Genomic DNA, 12,478 nt, shown 5'->3' on the forward strand with positions numbered 1-12,478 from the left:
TCAACATTAATTTGAGAGGAGATGAAAAATGGCTTAATAATACTGCAGCAGGATTAATATTGTACAATAGATCATGGAGCCATAAAACTCTTGACAAATTCATTTTTGTATCACTGTATATTTCTTGTTAATAGGGCAGGGCACATCTGAAAGACTGTTAATACCTTACTACACAAATGCCGATCAAATTGCCCTGCAAGGGGATATATTTTGCAGGAAGTGGGAAAAGAGAATTGTCCTAACCCATGCATGGAGAAGAGAAAGGGCAGAGTGATTTCAAGCAAGAAGTTAACACTTGCTGGAAATCAAGTGGTACAATCAGAAAATGAGTTGATGGTTACCAGGAAATCTACTTCAAGATAATTTAGCCAAGGAATTAAGACTGGAAAACATAGTAGCAAATGATGCAAGAGAGATTTTTATACCCAAACAGCTCTAAACAACATGTCAAGCCAACAGACCTAACAGGAATATCCCAGCCTAACTTGACAAGAAAGAAGCTACCAGGCCCTTAAACAAAATATACACTAAAAATAACTTCTTCTTCCAGGAAAGATGGATTTATATGAACTAGATTTATTTTCCTGCCTGAAACAACCAAATAACGCGGATAAAAATACATAAAATACATGACACAATAGTTTAAGGCTCCAGACAGCAGGGGGGGAAAAAAAAGGAAAGAAAAAGACAGTGATTCCTGAAAGATGGGAAACAAAGGAGACTAGCCCCCCCCCCTTTTTTTTTAAGATTTTATTTGAGAGAGTTGCAGACAGTGAGAGGCAGAGACAGAGAGGTCTTCCTTCCATTGGTTCACTCCCCAAATGGGCACAACAGCCAGAACTATGCTGATCCGAAGCCAGGAGCCAGGTCTCTCAAGTGGGTTCAGGGGCCCAAAGACTTGGGCCATCTTCTACTGCTTTTCTAGGCCACAGCAGAGAGCTGGAATGGAAGTGGAGCAGCCAGGACTAGAACCGCACCCATATGGGATGCCAGCGCCACAAGCTGAGGATTAATCTACTGCACCATGGTGCTGGCCCCAGGAGACCAGCTCCAGGCCAAGGAATAGAGAAAGGAATGTGACATGGCACCCAGCAGTAGCCCCGGCTTCAGAGGCATGCAACTTAGCAGCTGCAACTCTAAGAGTCCTGTGCTTGGTTTAATTCTCCACTGCTGCCATTTTAAACACACTCAATAATTTCTGAACAAGGGGCCCACGTTTTTGTTTTACACTGGGACCAGCAAATGATATAGTTGGTATTGATAACAGGTGCTTTGAGTCGAGAATCGGCTAAGAACAAAGCAGCCAGATTGACAGAGAAAAACAGAGAAGCAAAAGCTGTATATAGATGGATGTCTCCTTTGAGTATTCAACAGAGTACATGCAAACAAAAAAGAAAAGAACTATCTGAGGCAGGGAAAGATCTATCAGGAAGCATTAGAAGGAACAGTACCCGACATGCATGTAGGGCAAGGGATACTATCTGTTCCTAAAGGTCAGACTGGAAAAATGGGACTTCGGGGGCAATGGGTCCAGTACTCAAGGCCCAACCAGCACTAGACTAAGCACCAATTTGAATCCATCTTAGAAAATCATAAAAGCATGACTTCAAGCAGTCTCCCCTTCTTTGTGTTTATGTTTTGCATGGTTTCAATGCCTATGTCAATCACCGTCCAAAAATACTAAAAAGAAAATTACAAAGATAAATAATTTCATATTAACATAACTTTCATTACTGTATTTTGTATTTATTCCATTTTACCTTCCTGTGCTACCTCACAAATTAACCTTTATAATAAGTGTGTATGTACAGGAAGAAACAGTATTCATAGGGTTCAGTTCCATCTGTGGTTTCAGGCATCTACTGGGGGTCTGGAAAGATATCCCCACAGTTAAAGGGGAACTGCTAAAACTTAACTGCTTCCCAGATCAAAGTTCACGCTTTGTAGGTATGCAAAACATATTCAGCACTCAACAAAGTAAAATTCACTATCTAGCATCCAAATAAAGATAATCAAGTATACAAAGAAGTGGGAAAATACAGCCCTTAAAGGAGAATAATCATGTGTCAGTTCATATCCCAGCTGCTCTACTTCCAATCCAGCTCTCTAGTACTAAAGGCCCAAGAAAAACAGCAGAAGATGGTCCAAGTGTTTGGGCCCCTGCTACCCATGTGGGAGACCGGATGAAGTTACTGGGTTCGGTCTCACCCAGTTCTGGCTGTTGCAGCCATCTGGGGAGAGAACCACAGGATGGAAGACATCTTTCTCTCCTTCTCTCTCTCTGCAATTCCTTCAAATAAATAGTCTTAAAAAAAAAAAGAAAAAAAGAATCAACCAATGGAATCAACATAGAACCAACACCTATCAGAATTAGGAGAGGAGAGCATTAAAACAACACAGTGGAACTTCTTGGCTGCCATGATGGCAGCAGTTAGATATTTATAGCATTAAACATCTTTAAAAGAAAATAATCTCAAATAAATAAACTAAGTTTCTACCTTAAGAAGCCAGAAAATGAAAATCAAATTAAACTCAGGAAAAGAAAAGAAACAATAAAAAATAAAGTAAAAATCCATGAAATAAAACACAAAAACAAAAAAAGAAAAAAAATTGAAACTAAAAGCTGGTTCTCTGAGATAATCAGTAAACTGACATACCTCTAGCCAAATAGTGAGGGAAAAAAAGAGAAACAAATGATCAGTATCAGAAATGACAGGTATTTTCACTATAGTTTTACAGAATTAAATGCATAATATAATATTCTTAACAACTTTATCCCATAAATATAAACTGGGTGAAATGGACAAGCTAATTGAAAGATAAGTTCACTCAAAAAAAAAGTAGTTAATCTGTATAGTCCTATATCTTTACTGAAGTCACTGCATTTGTAGTTTTTTAAAACCTTCTACAAATCTCAGAGTGTGGATGGTTTCATTAGTGAATTCTACCAAACATATATTAGAAATACCAATCTTAAAAAAAATCTTGGCCGGCGCCATGGCTCAATAACCATTCCTCTGCCTGCGGCGCCGGCACACCGGGTTCTAGTCCCACTCGGGGCGCCGGATTCTGTCCAGGTCGCTCCTCTTCCTGTCCAGCTCTCTGCTGTGGCCCGGGAGTACAGTGGAGGATGGCCCAAGTGCTTGAGAACTGCACCCACATGGGAGACCAGAAGAAGCACCTGGCTCCTGGCTTTGGATCAGCGCGGTGCACCAGCCACAGTGCACTGGCCTCAGCACCCACTGCGGAGTGAACCAACAGAAAAGGAAGACCTTTCTCTCTGTCTCTCTCTCTCTCACTGTCTAACTCTACCTGTCAAAAAAAAAATCTTAAAGAAAATTGAAGAATCTTTTCCAGCTCATTCTATGAAGTCAGAATGATTCTGATAACAAAACCACATGGAGACATTACAAATTAATAGACTGCAAACTAATATGCATGACGAACACAGAAGCAAAAACTTTAAGTAAAATTTTTATCAAACTGCATCCAACAATGTATTAAAAGGACAATGCCATCACAGCCAAATGGACTTTATCCCAAAAATCCAATGCTTGTTTAACACTTGAAGACCAATCAATGTAAATAATTCACTATATCAACACATTTTTAAATTCACTATATTAACAGAGTATTTTAAAATATTAGATTATCTCAAAAGATTCAGAAAAAGCATTTTACAAATTCCAACATTCCTGATTCTTTAAAACGAATCTCAGTTAACTAGAAATCAAGGAGAACTTCCTCCACATGATCACAGCAGCTATGAAAAGCCAACAGCAAACTTTATACCTAATGCTGAAAGAAGGAGAGCCTTTCCTCTTAGATCAAAAGCAAGACAGGAAGTCTTCCCATTACTCCTACTCCACATTGTACTAGAGATCCAGATAGTGTAATCAGGCAAGAAAAGGAAATAAGGCTTCCAGATTGGGGAAGATGTAAAACTGCTTTTATTTGTAGACATTATTTTGATATAGAAAACGCAAGGATTCAACAGTAAAATTTACTAACATGTTAAATTTACCAAGGTTACAGGATACAAAATCAGCATTCTGAGAAATAGAAAACATTTTAAATGTCCTTTAATACCATCAAAAATATTAAATGCTTAGAGATAAATCTGACAAAAGATGTGAAAGACCCTTACAACACAAACTACAAAATATCACTGAAAGAAACTTGTAAAGGTCTAAATACAAAGAGAAAGATACCTGGATCTCATGGATTCAAAGACTTAACATTTGCTCAGATGCCAATTCTTGACAATGACTGAGCTGATCTACAGATTCCACAGCAACCCAATCAGAAATCCAGCAGGTATTTTTGTAGAAACTGGCTCTAACTTATACTGAAATGAAAAGGCCCTAGAATAGACAATTCTGAAAAAGAATAAAGGTGAAGCATTAACACTATTTAATTTCAAGAATTCTTGAGTAATCAAAGGAGTGTGATGTAGACAAACAGATAAATGGAATAGAATATAGAGTCCAGAGGGGAAAAAAAGCCACATGTAATATATGCATAACAAAGGCCCAGAGGGCAATGCAGTGGAGAGAGGAGAGCCTTTTCAACTACTGGTACTAGAAAAAATAAAACTTGGATCTATACCTCACACCTCATATAAAAACTAACATAAAATAAATCTTGGATCTAACTGTAAAAACTATAAAATCTTGGAAGAAAATGTAGAGAAAAATCATTTTTAAATAAAGCATAATCTATAAAAGAACAAATGGATAAGACTGAACTTCACTGAAATTTAAAATGCCTGCTCTTTAAAAGTCACTATTCAGGACTGGTGTTCAGTGCGGTGATAAAGCCACAACTTGGAATTGCTCATATCACATAATGGAGTTCCTGAGTTCGAATCCCAGTCCCACTCACAAATCCAGCTTCCTGCTAATGCACACCAGGGGAGCAGGTGGTGTCTCAAGTACTTGTGTCCCTGCCACCCACGTGTGAGACCTGAATTGAGCTCCTAGCTCCTTGGGCATTTAAGGAGTGAATCAGTAGATGGGAGCTCACTCTCTCTCCCTTTCTCTCTCTCTAACCAATTTTAAAATGACAAAAAAGGTAGATGTCAGAGTACAGCAGTTTAAGCCACTCCTTGGAACACCCAAAACCCCTATCAGAATGTCTGCGAATTATGCATGGGCTTGGATTTATGACAGGCCTGTTCCCCTGAGTTCTCATGGTGTCCACGCCAGAGCAAAACGTGACCCTGAACCATTATCTAGCCTCTGTCCATAGGTTGCCGGCACTGAAGCAGGTTGCACAATAGAAAGAAAAGAAGGGGAGGGTAGAGGAGGATAGGGGAGGGGGAAGCGAGAAAGGGGAGGAAGGGAGAGGGAAGGGGAGGGGAGAGGAGAAAAGAGTGGGATCCAGTACCACCTCCACTTCCAAACCACTGGTGGTAGCTCACTGTCCTGTCCTAATTATCCCCTATAAGGTCACATCACCTCTTAAAGGTTCCACACTAACTCAACTCTGCCACACTGGATACCAAGCCTGCAGTACATAATCCTTTTGGGGTGGGCATACTCAAACCATATCTAAACCACATGTAAACAAAATACAAAAAAGAAAAAAAAAGAATCAACTTTTGATAAAGATAACAAGATAGATGAATCTCAAAATAATTATGCTAAAAGATATCAAATTTTAAAAAGTATAGGCTTATGATTCTTTTTATCTAAAAGTTTAAAAATGCAAACTATTATACAGTGACAGAAAAGGGATCAGTGGGAAGGAAAGCTTACAAAGGTGCTAAAGAAAACTTTTGTAGCTATGGAGATAATGGATATATTTGTTCTTAACTATGATGATTTCCCAGGTGTGTGTGCATATGTCAGATACACATCAATAAAGTCTTCCTTTAAATATACAATAAATATTAGGGCCGCCGCCTGCAGTGCCACATCCCTTATGGGGCGCCAGTTCTAGTTCCGGCTGCTCCACTTCCAATCCAGCTCTCTGCTACTGCCTGAGAAAGCAGCGAAAGATGGCCCACATGTTTGGGCCCCTGCACCCACATGGGAGATCCAGAAGAAGCTCCTGACTTCAGCCTGACCCACCCCTGGCCACTGCAGTCATTTGGGGAGTGAACCAGCAGACGGAAGACTGTAACTGTCTCTGTCTCTCCCTCTCTCTGTTAACTCTGCCTTTCAAATAAAATTTAAAAATTTTTATTTATTTGAAAGGCAGTTAGAGAGACACATGCATACACACACAAGGGGGTGGGGTTGATAGATTCATTTTCCATCTGGTTCATTCCACCAATGGCCAGAATGCCCAAGGCTGGGCAAAGCAGAAGACAGGAGCCAAGAACACCATCTGGGTCTCCCATGTGGGTGGCAGAATTCCAAGTATTTGGGCCATCTTCTGCTGTTTTCCCAGGCGCATTTTCAGAGAGCTGGTCCAGAAGTGGAACAGCTAGGACTTGAACTGGTGTTCATTTGGGATACCAGCTACACAGGCAGCGGCTTAACCTGCTATGAAAAAATACTGGGCCCATGGGAATCATTTTTCAGGGGCTGGCACTGTGGCACAGCAGGTAGAGTGCCGACATACCATATAGGCACTGGTTCAAGACCCAGCTGCTCCATTTCCAATCCAGCTTCCCACTAACAGCCTGGAAAAGGCAGCCAAAGGTGGCCCACGTACCTGGGTCCCTGCACTGATGTGGGAGACCTAGATGGAGTTCCTGGTTCTTGGCTTCGTGCTATCCTTGCTCTGGTCATTGGAGCCATTTGGGGAGTGAACCAGCAGATGGGCGATTTATCTCTATCCCTGCTTCTTCCTCTCTGTACCCTGCCTTTCAAATAAATAAGTACATAAATCCTGTTTTTTGGTTTTTTTTTTTTTTTTGGAAAAATAAAACCACTTTTTCAAGTTCACAGGTGAACTTGAATTTTCTTTATAACTTAAAACAAAATTCACAGAAAAAGATTTTGTGCTGTGTTAGTATAAGCAGGGAAACTGAAGTAGCACATAATGAAGTAGATGGAAATGTGAAGATGCAGTTCACAAGTTCATGGCTTACTGACCAGTTCCCTAAGTCAACTATGCTTCATCCACCTACTACGTGACCAAAAACAAACAAAAAACCTGCTTTTACACACTATCTTCCTGTCAATTAATAGAGTTTCACACTGATTAACCCTCATCGACAGTTTGGATAACCTAAGGTTAATGACACACTTTACAGAGGTGCTCGTTAGGAAAACCTGAAGAGACTATCTGGACACGCAAAGTCACTGATAAAGGGAAAAATCACTCCCAAATTCACCTACAGATTGAATTTTCTGAAGGCACACCAACACTTGTGGGCAGGAAATTTTTCAGAGAAAAGAAGTAATGAAAGTAAAGATGATAGGTATGGGAAGTAGCCAAAAGAATTACTTGTTGCGAAAAGCCAAAAGCTGCTATTTCTCCATCAATAAGTTGAGCAATTTTAAATCAAGCAAAAGTTGACTATTTTCCTTCAGACAGCACACAATAAACTCTCAGGTCACGAAAACTGTTTTTTGGTTTGTTGAGTTTTTCTGAGATAGAGAACTAATCTAACCCATAACACAATACACTGGGCACTGCACTGCTCATCTAGGTTATAGTAAATGCTTTCTAAGTAGATGAGAAAGAACATTTCAGAATCTCCCCAGATGTGAAAATTAGAAAGAGTAGGAGACAGTTCTTAAATCATTCCATGAACAAATCAAGAAGAGTGACAATCAATTTCTGACGCCAGGCAGCATTTAGGCCTTCAGATGCAAGAAAACCACAAAGGGATCACACTTTGTTTTCAGAACCTCGAGCTCTGGTACTCAGAAGTAATGCTCCAGAGTTGCATTGTCTAATACAGAAACCAGAAGTCACTTGTGGCTGCTTGAACTAAAATAAAGCAGGAAATTCAGTTTCTTAGTCACACCAATCACTTCTGAAGTGCTTAATGACCACATGTGGATGGTAGCTACCATAGTGGGTACATGGATATAAAACATTTCCATCACAGAAGGTTGTATTAGACAGTACTCCTCCGGAGTGATGTTTATAGCTCTCTTTCACAAATTCCTTTCTCCTTTAATAACATTTTAATACTTAATTAAAACATAATTATATATGAATATAGATCCAATTAAGAATGGAGTATAGTTTTTTTTAATTCTATAGAATTTCCTTAACCTTGGGCGTCTTTAACTACTTGTGAAGTGCATGAGTAATCTGCAGCAGGCAGGTCCCAGTAGCATGGGCAGCGGGAGGAGCAGCAGCAGCCAGGCAGCCCAGCTTCGCCAAGGCTCTCGGTGGGCCCCAGCCCTCAGGCACCTGGCATGCGCCCTCCCCGATTGCCAAGATGTGCAGGAGGAAGGTCAGCTCTGCCAAAGGGGCAGTGCAAGTAGAGCCCAAAGGAGATCAGTGAGGTTGTCAGCTAATTCAGCTCCTGCCTAAGTGGAAATGAAGCCCAAGAAGGCAGCTGGAAAGGATAAGTCATTGGACAAAAAAGTGCAAGCAAAGGGGAAGCGAGGAGCAGAGCAAAGGGGAACAGGCCAAGGTGGCTAATCAAGAAGCCAAAGATTTGCCTGTAGAAAATGGAGACACCAAAAATGAGAATCTAGCCTCTGATGAAGCAGAAAAGAAGCCAAGTCTGATTAATATCATACACCACGTCTCATCAGTGGTCCCTGTCTATCTTGTACAATCCATAAGTTTTTTAGTAGCTCTAGAAACATTTTGTTAAAATTGATTTAATTGAAAGGCAGAGTTTGCAGAGACAGAGGGGGACAGAGTGAGTGGGAGGGAGGGAGGAAGGGAGGGATCAAACTTCCACTCACTGGTTCACTCCCAATGGGCAGGGCTGGACAGAGGCTGAAGACAGAAGCTTCTTCTGGGTTTCCCATGTGGGTAGCAGGGATCCAAGCACTAGGGCCACCTTCCATTGCTTTTCCCAGGCCATTAGCAGGCAGCTGGATCAGAAGTGGAATAGCGAGGACTCAAACTGGCACCCATATGGAATGCCACTTCAAAGGCAGCGGCTTTACCTGCTATGCCACAACGCCAGCCCTGCTGGTTTATTTTTTGATACAACCAGAAAATAGTAGGACACTGAATTATGGGATGCTTCAACTATCTTGGATGTCAGCTTAATATTCCATAGGTGGGGATGGCTTTTATATCCCACAATACAATGAATACTAAATGGCAATTTGGAGCCACAATTATGCATTTAATCTGTCTTATTTTCAATTACTTCTCCCATGCTCTTTAGTAGAATTGTTTCCTACAGAAAACCATCCCCTTGTCACTCTGTCAGAACCATGTGCACTCTGTAACATCGTGGATTGTTGTAATCAAGCTTTCCTAATACTTTTGTTAATGTGCTGTGAAAGACTGACAATTTGAAAATACCATGTATATGATATTAAATTGTGAATTGGTGGGCTGTATGTAACAGCAAACTTTGAAGATACTGGTACTTGATAGCCTCTTTTTTTTTTTTTTTAAGACTTATTTTATTTATTTGAAAGAGTTACAGAGAGAGGTAGAGACAGAGAGAGAGAGGTCTTCCATCCTCTGGTTCACTCCCCAGATGACCACAATGGCCGGAGCTGTGCCGATCTGAAGCCAGGAGCCAGGAGCATCTTCTGGGTCTCCCATGTGGGTGCAGGGGCCCAAGTACTTGGGTCATCTTCTATTGCTTTCCCACGCCATAGCGGAGAGCTGGATCAGAAGAGCAGCTGGGACTAGAACCGGCACCCATATGGGATGCCGGTGCTTCAGGCCAGGGCTTTAACCCGCTGTGCCACAGCACCGGCCCCATGATAGCCTCTTAAGGAAGAGTTGCCTCCAAATTTAAAGCTGGATAGTCATTGGAGTAACTTCAACAAAAGAATGACAATTCATGGCTGTTTAGATTTTCAGTATACATGTTAAGAGTTGTATACAGGGGCTAGCATTGTGGCGTAACAGGTTAAGCTGCCACCTGCAATGCTGGCATCCCATACACGCACCGGTTTGATACTCGGCTGGTTCCACTTGAGATTCACGTCCTTGCTAATGCACCTAGGAAAGGAGCAGCAGATGTCTCCAAGTGCTTGGACCCCTGCATCCACATGGGAGACCCGGAAGAAGCTCATGGCTCCTGGCTTCAGCCTGGCCCAGCCCTGGCTATTGTAATCATTTGGGTGATGAACAAGCAGATGGAAGATCTTTCTCCCCGCCCCCCCTGCAGCCCCCCCCCCCAACTTTGCCTTTCAAATAAATAAATAAATTTTAAACTAAAAAAGTAACTGGTCAAACTGAACCTGCATGTCATGATGTGGGTACAACAGGAACATTTATGTAACAGTCCTTCAAAGATGCATTATTTAAATTGTGAGGAAATAGATAAAACCCAATCAATGAAAATTCTACAAAATAACTGTTGGTCTCCTCAAAAAGTCTCCAAGCTCATGAAAATGAAGACAAGGCAAACTGTTCCAGAAGCAAATATGCTATAAAAGACATTACTTCAAAGGTAAGCTTTGAATGGGAGGTGAAGATAAAACAGCAGCAATGTATCACGGTGAATTTCCTGATTTTGATGATTAACACCATAGTTGCACAGAAAACAATGTACAGAAAATAAAAACAGTAGCTGGAAGTGATGGAACATCACCAGTTTGGCAATTTACCCTCAAAGGTGTCCAGAAAAGTTATTTGTGAATATTGTTTGTTTAAAATAAAGAAGAACCCACTTAGGAATCTGTAAATCTAGGTTCAAAACCAGGTTTAGTCAATTGAAGTAGTTTAAAGTCTTAAAAAAGTTGCTTAATCTCTCTAAGCCCCGTTTTCGCAGTGAATAATGGGGATCAATCAGTAACTCAGCACAATATCTGACACTTAGTATATGCTTTTTAACTGAAAGCTAATTTGTCTAAAGGTAAAATCTGATAATGCTTAGCTTCCCCTACAACACCTGGAACACCCAGCACCCTGACTACATGTAGTATTGCGCACACTTTTAGCTCTCAACTACAGTTGTGTTCTTAGAGCTTGTTCTGTACCAGATGTATGGTTTGTCACTGCCTTGCATAGAAGGGAAATGCAAATGCCATGCTCCTCTGTCTGTGGCTCCGAACACTTTATCCACAACTGTGTAGTCTGGTTTGAGGTTGTGCTTTAGGCATCCTTAAGGTATTCCTTCTGGCCACACTGCTAGTGACTGCTTCACCTCAGTCCACAAGGCAGCAGTGCTCAGCATCTTACTGGAACCAACCTAGCATGGCTGATTTGTCCAAGACAATGGATGTCCCTGGCCTCTGGGGAAGAATTTTCTTACTTCTAAACTGAAAAATAAGCATGGGAGAACTGTGCAATTCAAAGGAAAAGAAAAGAATTATAGCTTTATCCACAGGAAATAATGTGATAACAATCACGTAAGGAAGGCATCCAGAAGCTTCAGATGTTCCAGGTCAAGAAGTGGATTTGAACTGCTGGCCGCTCTCCATGTATCTTACAGGAATGGTTCTGGTTTTCCCTCAGAGATTCTGCTTTCTATGACACTCTCCACATGCTAAGACAGTGCCACTCAAATTAGAATCCACCAACTCAGTACCAGTCAGCAAACTACTACAGGTCTATAATGAGGTAAGTAGAAAAATTTAAGGCTAAGAATTCAGAAAATTCTTGAAAGAATAACTGCTGAATAAAATAATTAGGATTTATATTTTCTTTCTTTGTTACTGTTTTTAACCTAGTAATACATTTATACTGTACTTTATGACCATACTGGATTTTGATAGGTGGAGGGAAAAAAGAAAATAATCTTTTACCACAGTCTGAAAAGTAATACACTAAGACTTCTCATATCCTATGTACACAATACGTTAGCATTTACCACATGCCAGGTTCTGCTCTATAGACAGCACCTTACTAAATCCTCACAGGATGCTACCACTGTAACTATTCATATTTCCCCGGTGAGAACAGTAAGACTCAGAGAGGTCATACTACTTTTGCCCAAGCTCCAAAGTAAAAGACGTGTCAAGTCTGACTTCTGAACTTAACCCCTTACATACTACACCATAGTATCTTGAAAATTACATAAAGAAGAAAGACTTAGAACCGATGAGAGAAAGAACCATTGATACATGATGGACCAGTCAGCTTTTACTGAATATGAGTGTTGTGGGTTGGCTCTGTGGTATTGGAGTGTATATTCCACTAAACCTCCATCTCAAGATGAAGCAGGCAATCACAAGAATTCATAAACCTTACAGAGATCCAATAGCAGGAACTGGACCATTCCAAGAACCTAAACATGACTGGTTACAAAGATCCAGCCACCACTTGGTCATGTGTGACCCCAATGGTGATCTCAAACTTAGTAATAACCAAAGTACTTAAGATCACCTACCACTCGTACCTGATGCCTGGAATGTTCATATTTCTTGGCAAAGCCCAGGTGCACTCTGATTAGTCACAGGCCACCATTTTTTATAAA

The 12,478-nt window shown here is 40.8% G+C and overlaps 1 protein-coding gene and 1 non-coding gene across 3 annotated transcripts in view; one reads left to right on the forward strand and one right to left on the reverse strand.

Moving 5' to 3' along the window:
- The window catches only part of ZFAND3 (zinc finger AN1-type containing 3), a 330,833-nt gene that overhangs the window by 165,111 nt on the left and 153,244 nt on the right, over positions 1 to 12,478 (reverse strand). The window lies entirely within an intron of this gene.
- Positions 5,149 to 5,280, forward strand: LOC127493355 (small nucleolar RNA SNORA42/SNORA80 family). Its single transcript, XR_007923412.2, has one exon. It is a non-coding gene; the product is annotated as a small nucleolar RNA SNORA42/SNORA80 family (small nucleolar RNA).

The sequence above is a fragment of the Oryctolagus cuniculus genome, chromosome 5, assembly GCF_051225735.1.
Source record: "Oryctolagus cuniculus isolate XC-2025 breed Fujian yellow rabbit chromosome 5, ASM5122573v1, whole genome shotgun sequence".
Lineage (NCBI taxonomy): Eukaryota > Metazoa > Chordata > Mammalia > Lagomorpha > Leporidae > Oryctolagus > Oryctolagus cuniculus.